Raw genomic sequence first — 19,822 nt, 5'->3', positions numbered from 1 at the left:
ATCTATTTTGTTCTTCAGCTTTTGTAAGAAAGTGGAGAACATATTTGGAATGCATTAAGTACAGAAACCCGCCTGTCATGGCCGACAATACGTGGAGTCTAATAGATGTTAGTGCTGATGGTAAAGAGGACAAAAAGAAGCAGCCCTCTGTTGTCCACAAACTGGCCTGGCGCAACTAAAAATGAATCCATTAGCTTCACACTGTTTACTTTGTACTTTTGACTGGCTGTGAAGGCAAGGAGTTGCAGTAGCCAAGGCCTTAACTTCTTTCACAAGGCACGTTTTTTCAGCTTTTTAAAAACTCACACGCTAAGCGTCCTGGCAGCTAGCACTGACAAGACGCAAGGGAGAGAATGAGGGGACAAAACCAAGACAAAAACAGTAACATCTGCAGCCGCTTCCAGCCAGACAGTTGGATGTGAATAACTCAGCACTTTGGGCCCTGACCTTGGCCAACAAAGAATGGGGACATCCTGGGAGGCCAACATCCACCATGCTACGTGTTTTGGCAAGTTGGCAGTAAATATACCTGATAAGCACAAATAAAAAAAAAAGGAATTAGTTAGTTGCATACTAGCTAACGGAATTATCCTTCATAAATCTAATTAGTTACCAGATTAAGTAATTATAGTAATTCCTCTTTATGGTGATTTATGGTTCCAGACCCGATCAATGGATAAATGGAAGATTATCATAATTAGAGCATATAAATCCTCTTTACGACCTTCTGAATATAGTTTTTGACATTAGAGCCCCGAGACATAAAATAACACCCCTATAGTCATCTTTACATGCAAGTTATCCGATATACTAGATATACCCAGACAAAATAAGCGTGCACATACAACAAATGCGTTCGAGATATATGGCAGACAGGAAGTGATGTATGGAGTTTTATTTTTTTTTAAGCTTGGCATGGGTTAGGGTTGGAACAGTGGCCTGTGTTATTGTTATGATTAGGATTATCATGTTGTGAGAGCATTCAAACTTGCAATAAAAGTCTTTACCAAATATTAAAGTAACATTACTGACACCTAGTGGCCGGTGTAGACTACTACATATCACAATTTGAATGCATCTTCATATTAAATTTGTGTTTTGATTATTTGTTTTTATTTAGCTATTTTATGCTTGAAATGCTTAATTTAGGCATAAATATGTAAACTTTGCTTAAATACACATATCTATTTTGTGTGTAATAGGCTGTATTCAACCACAAAAGATGATTTATTTATTTTGGAACAACTTTCACATATGTCAAAGAATTAGGATTTACCTTTGTAGTGTGAGAGATGTTTCATAAGATTTGAGGTTGAGGGCTGAGTTTATGATTTGCAATTATTTACTAAAATTCTAGGGGGCAGTGTTTTCCTGAGAGTGCACAACCACAACTTTCATCGACTACCTATTTAGTTTCTTGTACAATAGTAGTAAACACGGCAAATGAAGAGACATCCAGATCGTGGATATGGATATCAGTGCATAACAACACCCCAAATTTCACTGTCAATAGCGTTGTAACATTTGACATAATAACTAATTTGATTAACCATTAATAGTAGTTAGTAACATAATGCTGACTTTACTTGGGCTGTCCTTTATCTTACAGACAAATGTGACAAATTTGGAGAAAATGCATTCCTAATTTCTGCAACTCTATCCCGAAAGTTGAAATATACGTCCAGATTTATTTAATCTCCATCTAAAGTTAGAAAAGGCAAATTCCTCCCCATCAAATCAAAGGGAGACACAACAAAGCAACTGTGTACTTCAAGACTTAAATCTTACAAGTTCCTAATCCTTCTGAAGTCCACATGGGACCCTTGGTCTCCATGGCAACAGGCGGGCATTCAACCAAGTGATTGCCTCCAATGAATTTCAGATAAGACAAAATGGAAGTGAATTGATGTGATTTTAATGCAGAAGTGCGCGACGGAGGGGAGGTCCACTCGCTTCATATTTGAATAAAGCAAACAGAGCAGACAAAGGGCTGACAGCCGTAAATGACATTGTCAGTACAAAAATTATCAGCCAGTTTACAATCTGTTTGCTCATGTAGAACAAACAGAATGTGTGTGGCATCCCCGGGCTTTGTGAGCGGCAGGGCCAGGAGCCGGCAGCGGGAGAAAAGCAGATATGGGCTCCCCCTGCAGCCCTGCAACAATTAGATAGCAATTTGACAGGCACACTCAAAATGTCACTATGTTGTCCTCTTACAAGGGCATCGCATGCATGTCTTTTCTTTTTCATTGCATCAAAAAGGAAATACATAATTGAGGCATCGGGGAGGCAAACACAAATAGTGTGACCTCTGGTCAGAGCGCTGCCAGGGTGGGATATCACAGACGCATTCCAAAGATGAGACCCTCAGTTTCCTAGCAAGGGCTTCAGTCTCGCTGCTTCTTTTCGGCTTCCTTTGGTAGTAGAGGACCAACGGGGAGATCCTCCTGCCTTGCCTGCCTCACACTGCCCTTTGTTGGAGTTTGTCACTTGTTTTGTTTTGGCCTTGTTAACATGGCTGTGGCTGCACAGATATACGTATAAGCAGCAGCTGGGCAGCGACACATCAATTTTATTCCAGGACAAGCGGGGAAAAAAAGCAGGTTTGCACCTTGAACCTTACCGTGTACCGTCATCCGTCCATGTTGCCGAGCAACCACGAGTCCTGCATATGATCGGCGAACTGCAAACGCAACCAACAAAAACACTGATGATCATTTTTATGATGAACATCTTCAAAAGAGATAATGTTTTTGCCTCTACATGTTGTGGTGTCTGTTCTGTCCAGTGTGTATTTCACATTTAATACAGAGTGATGCTGAAATTGGGAAATGTATGTCTATAAAAGGAACTGTGGCTACAAATTTGGAACATTTACAGATGTCTTTAATATGCACCTTTGAAGAAATACATTTTTTTTTACAAAAAAATACCACACTAATATGAACTTGATGACAATAAAAGTATAGTAGTATATGTTAGTATGCTAATATGTCACCAACAGCATGTACAAAAAATGTCTGTATTCTTCACAATTCCAACGTAATTTGCATAATAATTGTCATCAGTGTTCACTCGGCCTGAATAAAATGGCTGTTGGTATTGACGTACATGTCCCTGGTGCGTGCACACACAAGCAATCAGCCATTTTCGATCATCTTGTTATGATGCATTCAAAGATAGATCATGTTAGTAGCTAAACTTTGCCAAATTGCTATGATTAGCTGACAACAAACTAAAAAAGTGTGCAAATGCATGTGTTACGTTAACATAGTTTAGAAGCAGGAAGAGGTGGGATATAATGCTTCAGTACGTGCAAACACACACACACAAGCAGTTTCAGAGAAGCAATCAGCCATTTTCGATCATCTTGTTATGATGCATTCAAAGATTGATCATGTTAGCAGCTAAACTTTGCCAAATTGCTATGATTAGCTGACAACAAACTAAAAAAGTAGTGCAAATGCGTGTATTATGTTAACATAGTTTAGAAGCAGGAAGAGGCGGGATATAATGATTCAGTACGTGCAAATGGACCAGCAGCATTCTTTAGGCAGCTGGAGGATCTTGACCTATATTTTATTTGGTTATTAAACAAAAATTGCCTTGCATTATATATATATATATATATATATATATATATATATATATATATATATATATATATATATATATATATATATTAAAAAAACAAAAAACGACTGTAGTAGAATTTATTGGAATTTGAAAACACTACCTACAGTACCTAAGTGCGTACATGCTAATGTTTTCATCAAAACATGTCATGATGTACAATGCTATGAAAGCATTTTCACCAAATGATGGGAACAAAATTGACTATTTTGGTATGGACCTGTTTTTTATAGCTCTGTTGGTGTGGAATGTTTTCAAAATATAAAATGTTTAAAAATATAGTTTTTTTTAATGTGTTTATATCATGAACATCAGAGGAGTTTGCAACAAAGGCCCCCTTCAGTCCAAGTATGTAATCAAGAGCACAGGAAGACATTATGCTACAAAGTCAAGTCCAGTTCAATTAGTTTTTTTTTTTTTTGCTCAATGCCACTAAGTAGGCTTCATAGAGCTGCCGAATCTTCTCGCTATCCTGCAGAAGTCCTCCTGAGAGAAAAGCAGCATGTCACGATGGCAATTGATATTCATCCCAAGATGTTTCTCCCCGCACCGCTCTGATGTGTGTGGCTGCCGAAATGCAGTTTAGTCTTATTAAAAAGTTGTTTGATTAGCCGGCCCCTGGAATGGAGGCTGTGGAAAGGTCTGGCAGCAGCAGATAAAAGGGGAATGATAAATAGGCCATTGCCAGTCAGCCACTAGAGCATCAAAACACATCCATTTCTTTGCAAAGTTGATCCAATTATTGTCAGCCACTCACACGACAGCTACTATGCGCCGGTCTTTTCATTCTAGGCTAAATTGCTCCCCCCCACCTTTTTTTTTTGCAGATACGGCAATCGGTCATAAAGGGCCAGCCATCATTAGTACTGTTTGAATTGGAGCCCTGTAGTGTTTGGTTAAGAGGGTTAATGCAAATTTGATGAAAGAATAAGGCAGCATTTACATATCGGACTCAGCTCACATGGGCTGGGTAAACATTCTGTTTATCTCAAGTGTCATTTTATGATTTCAGTCAAATGTAAGAGCGACCTTGGCCCAGTTAGAGTAAAAGACCAAAGAAATGTTCTCCATTGAAATACTCTGTTCAGGTACCAAACACAATAGAGATGTCTTTACACCCCAAATGAAGCATACAAAATGTAGCATTGACACTAATAATATTGGAATATATCCAACAACAGTGCCATGCATATGTCTCATAACCTTTACATTATCGGGATTGTTCACATGAGACCAGCAGTCAAAAGAAATGAGGTCAAACTCTATATTTTATTCTAAAAATTCAACTAGAAAGATATCTTAGGTTAATTTTTTTAATCATTTTCAGCTCTCACCAAACATGCCGTGGTTCTAGATTTTAAAATGCTTCTAAAATTGTTTTCAAATACAAACATGTATTACATAAAAAAATGCTTGGCCACACTGAGAGCTGAGTGGGCTGCTAAAAATAAGGCAAAACACTGCCATCTATGGCTTCTTTCTGAGGACTGCTGAGGTCGTGTGCAGCCAGCCCAAAGCACCCAGCTATTCCCTGAGAAAACACGGATTGTGGAATATTTGCAAATAAGATTAATGCAATACAATTGGAATTAAAAAAATGCAAAACTAAATCACTTTTTTTTCCATTTTTAAAAATAAATAAACCGTTTTTGGAGCAGTTTTTTCCCCCAGCCAAAGTTTGGACGTCTCTTAAAGCTGACACGTTTTTGGCTTCTGAATTTGACAGATTAGACTGAAAGCTAGATTTTCATCCAAATGGGCATCTGGTGGCCATATCCTTTAAGCAACACAATTCTGCACAAATCAGGGGTTCTGTCTGAGCTTTTCGTACCACCTGCTGTGTATCTTCCCCTCGATGTGATTGAGCCTGCCTTCATTGTTTCATCATCATCTTATCTTTACACTTTGTAGACCAAAATGCAACACACATTGCACATTTTGTACTTTGATGGCCAATATAGGGATTCTGCAAATACTGTATCTGGTGTGCGCCTATAACGTACCGCATACAGCATATAGCTCATTTCAGATGCATTTATATTGGCAATAAAAAGACATATCAGGGTGAAATTTTGACTGCCATTCAAGAGTGCATTAAGGCACAATAATGAAGTGCATATAGCTGCCAGACTGGGGTAGCAGGCTGGCGGTGAAACATAGAAGCAAGCCAGATGTCAGGGCTTCTATAGCTTAGGCCTTGACCAGGCCTTCGTCTGCGGCGGCCCTTTATGTAGCGCTCTGCGTGATGCCCCGGTCCCCTATGGGAGCCCCGAGGCTTTACTGGTGATGAGACACGATCTGTCCCGTCTGTCACCTCGCTCCAAGTTATTCATACGCCATCCATACAGTCGCTCCTCCAAGGCCTCTAATCCCCATCTCCCGAGGTGGAGTGCAGACAGGGAAGCAGACAGGCGGGCAGGTTGCAAGTCTGTTCCTAAGATGTTCAACACACTGAGCATGAAGACGCATTTTACATTGACAAAATTTCGGGCGATGCTATCAGCATGAGGCTGCAGAACAGTGGGCTCCTGCCGCAAATCGGAAACCCTGATTCATACGATAACGTGCTAACGCATGCAGACATAGACCATCTCACATCCTCCCTTCGCAGAGGCCGTGGAGACGATTTAATCATCCAGATTTGGAAAAGCGCTGCAATTTCTGACTTTGCATCCTAATTTAGCGGTCAGTGGATGATAACTTCTCCCCCCCACCTACCCCCGCCACAACTTTCTCCTGCACCCATAGGGAAGATAGATAGGCTCATGCTAAATTCAAGAAATTGGATCCTGAAAATGCAATATGTTTAAATCCCTCACTATTGGAGCTGGAAACACCTCAGCACCCTCCTGAGTAAATTTGCTCAGCGCGCCATCCCTTGATGTTTACAAACAAATACAGAAAAAAGTTTATGTAATGCATTTATTTGAACAAGAACTAAGAAATGTGCAAATAGATCATTCTTAGGGAATCTTTGCTTTGCAAACACACCTATTATAGATTAAACTTTGACAGTATGCCAGAGTTATCAAGGTAAACGACAGCAGTGACTAACAACAGAAAGTGGTTTCTCTTTGTTCCTCTTTGTGTGTGTGTGTGTGTACGTGTGTGTGTGTGTGTGTGTGTGTGTGAAACCACACACAAAGACTCTCTACAAGTCTCACTATTGCAGCACTTGTTTTTTGCTCCACCATGGAAGAACCATCAATTTATCTTGGGCAACTTGACCACTCCCTTCAAGGATCAGCACATAAAGACTGACCTGGGGCACACACACACACACACACACCACCATGCATTAATCAAGTGTCACAGGTGTGTGTGTGTGTGTGTGAGGTCAGATTGTGGCACAATGTGTTGCAAGTGGTGGGTCATGTAGGGGGCAGTAGATCAACGCTCGATCAAGGATATCTGTATAATATCAGAGCAGCAAAAATACATGTGTGAGAATGTGTTGCTATTTCCTGTTGGATATTGATTCTCTTATGTGTGATCAGGAATGTTTGTCAAACTCAAATAGTATTGTTTTTCCCCACAGAGATTAACCTGTTTAATGCAGGGAGCAATCACCCATTGAAGCTGCACGATGTGTGTGTGTGTGTGCGTGTGTGTGTGGACATGGGACCGGTTAGGTGTGGTATCGTGCGTGTGTGTGAGAAAAAGACCACCTGTGCAGTGGAAGGAGTCAGTGAATTTGGAACCAACGTGTACTTTGTCAATCGCCATTTGATTTGTCACTCAGCAGACTCCGACTGAGTCATTTAGCAAGCCACACCCGCTTTCCCCATCGCTGCCTTTCTTCTCCCTCCAGCACAAGGTGTACCTAAGGGTTCACCTCCAGGCCAACGGTGTTGACACACATACCTCACTGCGCGTGGCTCACGCCCATTTCTTTCAGTGAGCAGCGGCGACGACCTGTAGTGAAGAAAAATCATCACCCACTTCCAAATTGGCGACGGGCACAGCATGTAACTAATTTGTATTTGATGTGATTTCTCTTTCCTTCTCAGCTGTTCTTTTGCAGACTTGGTTGTTTTGACTTGTTGTCTCAAAGTCCTGTTGAATATATTCCACTGTAAATACATTCAAAAGGGTCTGTCCACTTGTAAACATAAGCACCGGCTTAAACATGGTGGCTGAATAATAACAATAAGTGAGTTCGTCTGAGAGAGGAAAGTTTTTACCAAGGTAGATTTTGCAGGTATTCCAACCTACCAGAGTAAGAAAGCTATTGCCCCATTCAAAAGAATATGACATGCATTACAGATGCTCCAGTATTGGTGGATAAAACTTGCAAGTCCTTTACTAAACTGGTACTCACAGGTATTCGTCATTTACTCCTGCTGCCGCTAGCTAAATTGAAAATGGAAACACCCGAGCGTGTCTTTTATTGTGCAACAGTAAATTAACCCCATGGAAAAACTAGGACTGTCGACAAAGCCGGATGCCAACAGAAGAGGCTTCATTTGGAAGTAAAGACGTTTATTTAGCAGTTTAATCTATCGAGATGAAAAAAAAAGTTTGTGTTTTTGTTCCCAAAATCGATCATCTGAAGGGGCAACAGAATGACATAAGGAACCAACAGATAGAAGGTTTGTTAAAAATACATTCATTCAGTTTCTATACATTTATCCTCACTAGGGTCCCAACATGCTGGAGCCTATCCCAGCTGTCTTCGGGCGAGAGGTAGGGTACACCCTGGACTGGTCACCAACCATTCACAGTGTTAAAAATACATCAACTACATATTCGACTGTCAACTCAGGCTGAAATTCTTATTTTTTCCACAGTTACTAGTACAAAACTAGTAGTTTAACCTCCAAAGTGTCCATCCATTTTCTATGCCACTTATCCTCATTAGGGTCTTCACACCTAAAAACATGACTCAGTTAAAGCATTCCAGTTTACCCTCACTAACATGCATGCCTGTTGAGTTTCTGCAACATGAATCACCTTGCATCATAAAAGTGTTTTATTCTGTTACGTCCCAATGTTTACAGTGGATAACATACCACTACATTTAGTAGTGAGAGTCCTGCAACTGATTTCTAGTTTCATTATTTCATGTGGGAATAATGCCCCCTATAACTACTGTATAATATGCATAAGTATGCAGTGCATTACTACACTACCATCCCAATAATAAATAATTTTTGAAATGAATAGCACTCTGAATATCTCCGACTTCACCACGGATGAAAGGCTTGTCTGAAGGCACAGCTAAGCCACATCTGGCGTTCATGACTGTCACTCACGGGGGTGTTGTACACACGTACATGTCTGGACTGCATGCACACAAACCAAAGCAGTGCCAGAGAAGTGACTATCATTTTGCAGACATGCTGTTGTTTCAATAGGCTATACATTCAATGTTCATGATCATAACATGGGTAGCGTAACATGGGGTGTAGCATACATGCTCGGAGCAGGAAGACACTGGGATATGATGCTTGAAGGCACAGCTTTGGCAAAATCTGAACAGTTGTGTTACATTCTGATATTGCATGGATGCTACTTGAAACACACGGCTTAAAATGACTGAAATGACTCGTTGAGCTGATGTATCATCTTGGCATCACAAAGGACATCTTTGGCAGGTCAGAATGCATCAACCTCTGAAATGTTTGCAAATTCTTGAAGTTGCCTTCTGAGGCGGCAACAAGGGGCTCATTCACCAACACTCAGAAGGTGTGGATCAGCAAACACTTGATTATAAATACATATGGGGGTCACAAACGAGTGGCTCTAGTTCCTCAGGATTGATCTCACTCTGTAATTTTGTACGAAAACCTGCTTCCACCCTAGACTGCATCACCAACCATTCCACTAAGTCCACCACTCCCTTTGTAACAAAGCTCATCTCTCTCTTTGTGACAATGAGACGCAACTGTGCTGAAATGACATGAAGGTAAAGGGTAAGCTCTGTCGTTTTTCCCATGACTGAGAATTCCTTAAAGGAAAAGCTTAAAGAGCTCTAAGAAAAACATGAGATTAGTCACAGTGTTTCCCATGGCCAAATTTAGAAAACGAGCGTTACAACTAAGAGAACAAGTTATTTCGAGGTATATTACATTTATGACCACAAATGCAGCGCCTGTTTCCTTACTGCTGCAGATTTTAGTCTACAGATGGTCTAACAAGCTTTTAGATACACCACACATCAAACATGAAAGATATTTTGGGTCACTTGAACCTTGAAGTAAAGTCAAGGCAATTTTATTTATATTGTGCCAATTGACTACGAAAGTAATCTCAAGGCATTTAACACAATCAGAATCACACTCATACAATAAAGTGGACCAATGGAACTAAGGAAAAACTCATTCTAGAGAAGAACTCTTGAACACAAGCCACAATGTTAAATACAGTGGTGCCAAGGTTAACGTCCTTTGCCCAGTTAGCATGTTTTTCGGTTAAGGTCCATATTTTGCATTTGACTGCATGTTTAGCATTTAAAATACTGTCTTGTTTGTTTACGCCGCCATCCAGTTTATCAACTGGAATGTTCTAATTTAGTTTGATAAATTTGTTTAAGGGCTGCACGGTGGTCTAGTGGTTAGCACGCAGATCTCACAGCTAGGAGACCCGAGTTCAATTCCATCCTTGGCCATCTCTTTGTGGAGTTTGCATGTTCTCCCCGTGCATGCGTGGTTTTTCTCCGGGTACTCCGGTTTCCTCCCACATTACAAAAACATGCTAGGTTAATTGGCGACTCCAAATTGTCCATAGATATGAATGCCGACCAGTCCAGGGTGTACCCCGCCTCTCACACGTAGACAGCTGGGATAGGCTCCAGCACCCCCGCGATCCTTGTGAGGATAAGTGGTAGAAAATGAATGAATGAATATTTGTTAAATTTTTAGCAAATTATGGAATAATGCGTTTGTGTTATGCTGTTAATTGATGGTGTGTGTCAAACAATACTAGGTAAAAGTTAATTTGTTTTTTGCAATTATATTTGCATCATTTTCTGCATGTAAAACTACATTTTTGGCTATAAAAATATGACTTTTGGTAACCTTTTAGTGTCTGGGAAGGATTCATTGGATTTACATTTCTTTTAGTTAGAGTCTGTTTTGGTTTGAACCTGAACGACTGCAACCGATTGACGTTTAACAAAGCACCACTGTATGTGGAGTAAAACTATGAAAACAGACTGAGGTGTATTTTATGCTTTCTGCATGCACGAGGTCCATGAGGCTCCATGAGGACAACATTTTCGCACTCACACCCTCTCAATTGGCCCCCTGACTTTCATGCTGAAAATGTTTCCTCCACATTTACCTAGCTACACAGACGAAGGCAAGTAGGAGTACATATACTGACAGACACACACAGTAGTTTAAGCATAGAGACACTGACACAAGTTGTGTTTAAGTCAAGTTGTTTTTTTAATTTATTTTGCCATGTTCAGCATCCCTTTTGTAAGCACATTCTCCGGCTGTGGTACAAGTCCCTGTGGTGGGAAGAATGATGAGCTGCGATTGCAGCACTTCTCCGGCACCTTCTCTTACTTTTCTGTCGCAGCAGCAAATAAATACAACTCTTCAAGAAATAAATGTGCAAGTGTCCCTATGTTGGACTTCAAATACACAATGGCAAAGACGTGTGTTTTTAATACACTGCCCATGCAGTTTGGGAGCAGACGCTGCACGGAAGTCACACAAGGTCTCTCGAGTGGATTTCCTTGAGGATCGTTCATGCGGAGGAGCCAGGAGAACAAACAAGGATATATTCATCAATTATTCCTGCATTCATTCAATTACTGTTATTTTCCTGTCACAAATTTATTTTCAGGCATATTGAAACATGTTCTTTATTGTAATTTTGTAAATTTTTGTTATATGGCAGTTGAAATAAATGATCATTTTAGCATTCAGCTGCATTTGTACAAGCATATTAAGTGGGTGAATCGGGGTTGTTGGGCTTTCTAATAGCATCCAGTTTTAAATCCCAATCAATAAACATTGGAAACAAATATACAAATATATAGTAAAAGTAAGTAGGGTTTGTTTTGCTATAATCAGACAAAACAGACAAGAATAAGTGGGGGAGCAGTTAATTGATAGACAGGTACACACAATAGACAGGTGGTGCCATGGAGTCACATTCCTCACATGCCAGTCAGTCTGTCAGTGACCCTGAAACGGAGCCCACTTTCCCAATTAGGGTCATTAGTGCGAGCCAGTAAGTGGCCCGGTCACACATGGTTGCAAAGCAGACCCACTTTGGAACTGTGGAAGGACTCCAAGCAGAACAACACAATCAGGACGTTTTCAGCAAGACGTCCATCAAGACAGAGAGTGGTTACTCAGCTTTTGCAAAGACCTGAGGGAGTCAGACAAATTCGAGTGAAATTTTAGCAAAATTCAACATAATAATAAACCATGCCGTGAGCTTGTAGGACTGCTAAATACAACTGACAGCAGCCGTTTGGACGCTTCTCACATCACTAGACTGGCAGTTATGGCAGTTGCTTCATTTTCCACGCGTGTTGACCGCAAAATTGACATTAAGTCCAGGACGTTTTCATCCAAGCGCCCACCAAAACCACCGTTCCTTGTTGGATTATCTGTACAAGATGCAAAGATAATTCTGATTATTGTTTCGTATGAAAATGCTTAATGATTCATTTTCCTACTCATCACAATAGCTATCTAAATAAATCTGGTGGTTACAGCTTCTGTGTGTTGTTGCCCAAAACAAAGTGTTAAAGTATTGTGGACATTGTTGCTCATTTGACTGCTGATTTGTTTGTAGAAGTCAAGCTTTGGTGCATCAATAAAGGAAAATGATGCACCGCAGAGCAGATATGATATGATTGGTTAATGTCAACTGCCTAGACTGTGATGTAAGTTGAGTTTTAGAATAACGCACAACGTAAATTAACTGCTAAGCAGTCACACTGTGGGCAGAATACATTTGTGGAATTTTGCCCATCATTCACAATCCTTATATGAAGCATGAACACATGTATTTCCCTATTCTGTGCATTTTTACAAGAGAAAACTATTTAGTATGAGCTAGCTAACAATGCACATCATTGGGACGCAACTATTTTGACGATGAAGCTTCGACTTAGACTATGAAAAAAACCCTCAAACAATGTTTGAGCATTTGATACACATGCTGTGATGATGCATTAAGTACAGTATATTGATGATAACAAGTAATACTTACAGTATCTTGCCGTATTCTAGTTTGATCATTTAAAATTTTACCAAAACTGGAGAATAAGATGTCAGTGAGGTATACTTTTGCCAGTGTTTGTTATTGTGGTAATATTGTAGTAGTTGAAAGAAAGAACAGCACTGCAGTAGACTGAAATTGAGGTTTATATGCAAAAAAAACCCCCAAAAAACAGGTTGCAAATTCATGTGTCTGTCACATGCACACTGCACTCTTCAAAAGTATATTCTAATCTGGATGCTTGCAGTATTTACAGAACTTGTCTTTTACAGCGCATACAACATGTTTTACGTTGATATCTGAGTGTTTGTAAGGATTTACAATACAGCTATGAGCACCACCTGCATTCACTTGAACCATTACCAGGGACTCTGCGTTTCTTTTATTCTTCCAATCAACTGGAGATAAGGTGTGCTGAGAGACTTGGAAGGTGGAAGAACTGAATAATCAGTCAGCGACTCTCGCATTCAAGAGACAATAAAGTGGATTGACTGGGAGAGAAATCATGGGAGATTAGCGCTCAAGCTGTTGGCAGGTTGAGCTGCTGAAAAAGAGGCTGAGAGCTGTGCAGCTGGGGGTTGCGTGTAGAGATTCATCAGGTTGGACTGAGATGGCGGGATGAAGCTGATGGAAAAACGCTGAAAGGTGGGGAAAAAAACGACACCTCCCTACATGCAAAGTACTCTATTGTATAAACAGTAAATGCTTCTCAATACTCCAAGTGCCAAAAAAGGAATAAAGTTGTCAGATGAGAGGATGGGGACGTATAAAGCACATCAGTTTGATGTTCTATGACCACCACCATATGCACTGCATCACCCTTGATGGATAGCATGCTGTAATAGTACTAGCGTCAACAATAGCTCTAATAACACAAACTTGGATGGTACAAGGCTGGTGTACTCAGCGCCTTTAGTGTTTGTTTGATGAGTTGTCTGCCTTGTAGAGTGTGAAGCCACTCACCTTGCTCGCTGTCATAAAGAGGCTGTTTGCAGAGAGATCCTCAGACTTACTGCACAGTGTGCTGAAAAGCACAACACTCAGCCTAGCTAGCTGCAGATCTCAGCGGCATGTTGGTAAATCAGAGTGGAAAAAAATAATCATCCCGTCTTGTTTGTTTAACTGCTAAACCAACCCAGTCCCAGCAAGTGTGCACGGATTGTTTACCACTCCAGCTATGACACCTTCCGACCAGTGAAATGGACAACAGGGAGCTGGTTTGTGTTATCAGGCTTATTGCTGAGTTGTTTGGTGTTAATAATACCACTTAATACCAATATAGTTTACAGGTCTGCACTACGGTGAGGAACACTGCCCTCCAGTGGAAAGAATGCAACATTTCTCAGATAGCGTAAATCAATGGCTCACTGCAATGGTGTCCAAAGTGTGGCGCGGGGGCCAAATTGCAACAGTGGCATGCCTTTGGGGTGGACTTATATTTTCTTTCTTGGCAGTCCCTTATTGTAAAAAAAAAAGATATCCATTGCCATACTTTACCATTTACCCTGGATTCAAACCACAATCCTCAGTGTTGATTTTGACAACCCACTTGACTGCACCAATAAGCCACTTAAAGGGGACCGATTATGCTTTTTCAATTTTTCTGACCCATAAATGTACTTAGAATGTTGTATTCTTGTGTTAAATGATGCCAAAGTTTTAGATAATGAGTTTTGCACATCTTGAAATAAGCCCTGAAAGAAGTTCGGGATGGCTCAAAATGCTCGGTTTTAAAAGGCGTGGTAAAACCGCCTTTTTGTGATGTCACAAAGAGGCGGACTACCTTATATGGACGTGGCTGAAAGCCATATAAACTCCCTGCCCTCCCCCAAGCTCTGCTTCCTCCGCCCTACGAAACAAGCTCAGGCAGGAGTCATTGTATTTGCTGCTGCTGCCATGCTCAGGGAACTGTGTGTGAATGAGTTGCTTCGCAATAGAAACCCTTCATGTGACCTTTACCCTTTGTGAGTCTTAACCATTTTGCAACCCTATTATTGAACTTTCACATTTTATCTTAAAAGGGGACCTATAATGCTCATTTTCGACTACACACAATAACCCATACAGAAAGCTTTCCAGATCTTCTAGAATCAGCACCTATTCCAGTTGTATTTCCTTGGAATTCCAAAACGGTCTGTTTTAATTTATTCCACCCACAGTCCGCTTCCAGGCACGGTCATTCTGCTGTGATTGGTCCACTCAGCTTGTACAGGTGTTTAACACATATGACCTCCTTTTTATTTAAGTAACCAACATACTTAAAAAGGAGAAAGAAGAAAATGTGTGGGTGGTGGCCTTTACCGGAGTATGTTTGGACACCCCTGTCTTAATGATAGGAAGCCATCAATACATCTGTGACAGGAACAAGCATGATTCTGCCACAACTACGGGAAATCGTAATAAACAAGTTAGTCATTCATTCATTCATTTTCTACCGCTTATCCTCACAAGGGTCGTGGGGGTGCTGGAGCCTATCCCAGCTGTCTTCGGGCGAGAGGCGGGCTACACCCTGGACTGGTCGCCAGCCAATCATAGACAAAAAACCATTCACACTCACATTCATACCTATGGACAATTTGGAGTCGCCAATTAACCTAGCATGTTTTTGGAATGTGGGAGGAAACCGGAGTACCCGGAGAAAACCCATGCATGCACAGGGAGAACATGCAAACTCCACACAGAGATGGCCGAGGGTGGAATTGAACCCTGGTCTCCTAGCTGTGAGGTCTGTGCGCTAACCACTATTTTAAAAAATGGAAAGTGACAGTTTTCCCCTATAGGGAGTATCTTTGCATGGTTTACGGTATTGGCTAGCTACGATATGCTGTGACGTTTTAACCAATGTTTGTGTACTCTGTGTAATTCTGTCCATTTGGCATGATGACAGCGTTTCAACCTCCAAATAGTTTCCTAGGGAAACAACTTGTAATTGTTCTTATGTATTGTGTCACATTTAACACAGCTATGACATTACTTTTCATAGAAAAACTTTTATTTTAGAAATTTTGTGTTTTTTGTAGAAGAAAATGGAAAGAAATGGTGTGAACTGAAGAACAACACTGTAGTTTTATATTACAGTTTATATTGTAGTTTTATATTTATATTACAAGTCATGAAGAACATTAAATTCAGGTTATGATGATCCTCCCTCCCTCCCTCTTATTGTGTTATGGTTGTACCAACAGGTGGTGTTACCTGACTGTGGCTGGGAAGCAGGTAGATATGAAGGGGATGTGTAGGGGCAATAAAGCCATAACTCGCTGCTTGTATGGCGGGGGGGACGTTATATACAAGCACCACCTGCTCCATGTGAGGACCCTTTATCACCAGCTGGCCAGTGTTTTATAGCTCATCTTTTACAGTGGCTGTGATTAGACAAAAAAAAGGTCTGGGGGGGGGGGGGGATTGGGAAGCTCATGTCATCATCTCGATGTGACACTAAATATAAGTTTTGAAGCCTGTTCCTTTCACAGACTGACATAATGTTCGTTTGCTGCTGGAGGTGCTGCAGCGAGACAAGCCTCAGCACGCCTTATTATGTGGCGCCACCCTGTGGCTGACAAGGTGTATGACAAAATGGTTGAACAATGATTGTCTCACCTGACACTGTGTGTGTTAAATAGGCATACACAATTTGTGGCTGTATAGATGTGAGCCATTAATCCTCATCATTGATTCTGAAATAATAGACTTCCTCGACCTCTTTTATACCCCACTGATTTCAGGCGCATAACCACAATTTATTTATTTTTATATGTTTACCCTTTTTACAAACTCAATATTAAAAATTAAAATGTGCCCTCACTCCCTTTTGTCAGTAGTGGCCTGTGTCCCCCCGATTTACATGAACGAGCAATAAGCTCAAAACTGGGATTTAGTGACACCTAGCGGTGATGTTGCCGACTACAACCAATGGAATATTCACATACCTTTTACCAGTGTGGCCTTTGTTTCAGCGTGTTGTATAGCATGATGCTATCTTTATATTTACAAACATGCTCTTATTTTAGACATCAGAAATATGAAATTACCAACATAATACGCTTTCTTAGGTATGTACTATCTAAAACCATGAGAATGTGAATAGGGGTTCTGTAGACCACGTCATTCATACCTTACATAGCATACTAGATCCTAGACCTTATAGTGAAGTTAGAGGGTATAAGTGAGTATAAGTTACATCTACTTAAATAGGTACATTTTACACACAATACTGTTTTTTTTTAGATTGAAAAAGATTATTTTTGCCCATTTAGCTATTTGTTGGTCACATCAATACCTTTTTAATTTGGTGATAACATGTAGATTACTGAGAACATATTCTATGTGCAGATGTTTGCGCTCTTTTGTCACATTTCTGAGTGAACATAAGCATACCATAATCACCCGAGCCAGTTCAATTTAAGACAAGCTGTTTCCTATAATACCCAATATTCAAACAACACAGAAAGATCCAAATGAAAAATACAATGCAAAAAAAATGTGACTAACATTTCCTGTCTGTTTCCCTCATGGATTGTGAGGCTGGATTGCAATTTAAAGCATACAGCTCTTCAAAAGGGGAGTAGCACCATGTTTAAAAAAGGCACATCTTTGAATTATAATCAGCAGGAAGCAATTAAAAAAAACCCTCCTTGCTGCCCTCATTTCTTTTCCACAACCATGTTCTGCTAATGGCTTTGGATCATGGCTAAGCCTTCCTGCAAATGGCTCTTAATCCAGTAGGCCTGCATTTGGTTACCTGAGGGAAATACTATCCAGGCTCTATGCTACCCCCTCTGCCAGCTTCCAGATTAGTCCAATATATATTAATCCTCCCATTTATCTTTGTCAACTAAAAAGGGCAAAAATAATTTGAGAGCGAGTAAATAAGAGTGAGAGAGAGGGATTCCTCAGACAAGGCAGGTGATTGCCACCTCAGACAAGTCGTCTCTCAGCGCTGCTCATTTTGCAGAGCATCAACATTTCATGTAGTGGATGATTAGCATTTTTAAGCAAACAGGTGAAGTTTCAGAATGAAAAACTGTCAGAACAGGCCTGTTGTTGACTCAAGAAATGGCCATTGTTCTCCGTAACTGAGTCATTATCACCCGATAGGCCATTCTCTGGCCCTAACTGAATCTGAAGGAGTTTTGACATTTACAGTTTGGGGGGAGAGTAGTAAATACTGTCTCAAAGCAGCAGAAAGAGACGTCGTTTCGTCTGTATGGTTTTGCTGAAATATTTAAATTCTCATTTCAAACTGATTTGGTGAGGTTACAAGCCAAGTTTTTTTTTTTTGTTTTTTTTTAAGAGGCAGTAAACTTCTGCAGTAAGTCCATGTGAGGCTGCAGCAGCGATGCCCCCATGGTCCTACCAGTGGAACTCATTATGCCTGGTAAGCCTGTGCAACACACCCACAGAAGCTGGCACAGGCGCACAGTTTGCTGACATGTTGCAGATGCATGATCAAAGCTTGGGATAGCTGCATTAAAGAGCTATGTAAAGTGTCACTGCCCCCCCCCGCCTTTCATGGGAAATGCTTGTTCGGACATAATCTTATGGGCATTAATTGTACAGTAAGGAAATGAGCCCATACTTGGCTGCAACCAGGAGAGGCAATGCTTATTCACTCTAAACTAGTGTGCTGCCCGAAGGACGTTATGCTATTGGTTACCAAGCATTTCATGTTTAATTTTTAATAAAATATACAGTCATTGCACATAACATTGAGACATTACCTTACAATACATGACCTTAACACTGCATGAAGTCAGCCATGGCATGTCTGACATGAGTAGAAAAACAGTCTTCGCCTTGTTGACTGTAATTTTCTCAAAAGCACAGCATTCAGTACTACAAGCAGTTTTCCATCAGACAGCCAAACCAGTCGAAACAAGCAGATGAAAAAAAAAAAAACACCATCAGTGACTGATGCACGATCGTGCCCGCTGTCTTGTGAAATGCACCATGTAAGTTTAAGATTTCAAGGTGCATATTGCAATGTACTAATGTACTAATATTTTAACACTCTTATGTCAACATTGATGCAGAATGCTTGATACCGCGCGTGTGCAAGTGTACCTAATATTGTGGGCAGGTTACAGTTACCACTGTCTGTGTACTACTAACTGGAAATTAACTAAATTCTTATATTGTAGGATATCACACCTGTTTTATGATTACTTCATGAAATAAGAAAAGAACACATTTCAAGGAAAAAATGCCATCCCAATTGAGTTGTTGAGTGCCTACACAGCGCTGTGCCCCGCTCATATTCCGGAACAAATTTACCAAGTAATTTTAGATACAAGCCAAAACAGAGGCAAGCTGAAGACATTGTTAAGTTCACCAGCAGAAAATTCAAAACCGCGTTACTTAAAACAGGGAGAGAAGCTAAAAGGCACAAAGATCTACATGAATGAGCATGTGACAAAACAACACTGATATCGCTAAGAAAGCACACAACTTGAAGCATGGAAAGAGTCAAGGCACGTGAAGCTCCAACTGCAAAAGCTACATGAAGATGAACAAAGTACCACAAGTCAGAGTGCTCGTTGTCAAGGATATCAATTATCATTTGACAACAATCACTATCACTCCTCAAGAAGTACTGGATTTAGGTACCCATTTAATGATACACCCAATAAGACACTCAATTTTGCAGGACAAGATCTAGAATTGGAATTTCCACGCCACAAACAACTGGAATTGGAGGAAGCTACAGATCCAGACACAACTGCCCCCCCCATCCTCCATCATTTCAATGCATTTTTACATGATGCAGTTCATTTCATATCCTTCAGTTAAAAAAATCATGCCCTTCTCAGCATCAATCCAATCTTCTGAGACTGTGATTACTTTGAAGGGTTGCATGTAGGTGTGTCACATAAGTTAAGATTCACTTGTTTTTCCACAGATCACACACATGGCTCCTTCACTGATTTCACATTTTATATGGCAACTTTTTAATGTCCAACATGTTCAATGGTATGTCAAGGTCACAGAGGTATACTCTACA

General features: G+C 40.5%; 1 protein-coding gene across 1 annotated transcript in view; it reads right to left on the bottom strand.

Annotated features, from left to right (window-relative positions):
• qpct (glutaminyl-peptide cyclotransferase) overlaps nt 1-19,822 on the bottom strand; it is a 122,520-nt gene that overhangs the window by 101,560 nt on the left and 1,138 nt on the right. The gene's annotated exons all lie outside the window — the stretch shown is intronic.

Source organism: Doryrhamphus excisus, chromosome 13 (assembly GCF_030265055.1).
Source record: "Doryrhamphus excisus isolate RoL2022-K1 chromosome 13, RoL_Dexc_1.0, whole genome shotgun sequence".
NCBI classification, from domain to species: domain Eukaryota; kingdom Metazoa; phylum Chordata; class Actinopteri; order Syngnathiformes; family Syngnathidae; genus Doryrhamphus; species Doryrhamphus excisus.
This window is presented reverse-complemented; position numbering and strand designations above follow the sequence as displayed.